Below are 1,281 nucleotides of genomic sequence, written 5' to 3' on the forward strand. Positions count from 1 at the left end.
CATCCAGATCCCCCGTTTCCTCGCTGTCTCGCGTCGCCGCTACCACCTCCCTCCGACGGAGCTCGTCGCCGTTCCCCACACCCTCCTCCTCTTGCCCCTCCCCTTCCCACTCCCCACAGCGACGGCCGACGGCCTCACCGCGGCGCAAAATCCCCCACCACCATGAAGCCAGCGAGGATGTTCCCGTGACAGCCACTAGTGTCCCTGCCGCTGCCACGGGCCCTCGCCGCCGAGGCGCCCGTCTCCGTGCGGCGGCTGCGCGTGGTGCGGTGCATGGCCAAGGAGCGACGGGTGCAAATGGTGGCAAAGCAGATCCAGCGGGAGCTGGCGGACATGCTAACCCGCGACCTCGTCATGCAGCGCGCCGTCCTCCCCGAGGCCGCCCTCGGTGCCGACCGCTACCTCTCCTCCCCCACCACCATCGCCGACGTCGAGCTCTCCAACGACCTCCAGGTCACGCCCGGACTCTCCCTCGAAATGATGCGGCTGCGCTGCAATCTGGGATGCTGAGTTCCTTGTCTCTGCTCCGGTTTGTGTCTGCAGGTGTGCAAGGTGTATGTGTCCGTGTTTGGGGAAGAAGGTGGCCATGGCCGGGCTCAAGGACAAGACCAAGTACCTCCAGGTCACGCCCGAGCTCTCCAACGACCTCCAGGTCACGTCTGCTTACTTCCCATTTTGTTTATAGATCATTATGCTAGTTTCTGTCTTGTTTAATTGGTTAATCGTTCATGCTTGAAGTTAATTAGCTGGAGTAGTTGGTTAGTTACACATTGGTTGGTGCATGCTAGCTCAAGTGTATACATGCATGGATGTATGTGTTTTGTAGTTGAAGGAGTTCATTCTGTGCAGCCGGAGGCGTACAAGTTCAAGATCGGCGATCGGGTTTTTCGGAGGCCCGGAGACCCACCCCTGGACCAAGTTATCGAGATGCTACAGAAGCACAAGGATAAGTCTCAAGATGAAATCTAGCTAGCTGGCTACAGTATGCCTTATGCTCTCGTTGATTTATTTCTTTTGTGCTCTTTTGCAGTTCTATATTGATGAGTGAGCGATCTGGTAGCAGCTAGCTAACTGCCTCTAGATTGTAACCGTGTTATGGGATGTGTGGTTGCGCATGCGTTCTGCATTGTCAAATGTGTTCTCTATTGTCACACATCGTATGCAATGTTGTTCATAGCTTTTATATTTGTTGTCATGCGATGCGATCACTGAATTGCTCAAATTTGCTGGCCAAGTACTATGTAGTGCTGTTCTATGCTAGGCTACCAGGCTAGGTAACTT

At 54.8% G+C, this 1,281-nt stretch overlaps 1 pseudogene; it reads left to right on the forward strand.

Annotated features, from left to right (window-relative positions):
- The first annotated feature begins 177 nt into the window (after nt 1-177).
- On the forward strand, nt 178-1,048 carry LOC119283561 (annotated as a pseudogene).
- Nucleotides 1,049-1,281: the final 233 nt, after the last annotated feature.

The sequence above is a fragment of the Triticum dicoccoides genome, chromosome 4A, assembly GCF_002162155.2.
Source record: "Triticum dicoccoides isolate Atlit2015 ecotype Zavitan chromosome 4A, WEW_v2.0, whole genome shotgun sequence".
Taxonomy (NCBI): Eukaryota; Viridiplantae; Streptophyta; class Magnoliopsida; order Poales; family Poaceae; genus Triticum; species Triticum dicoccoides.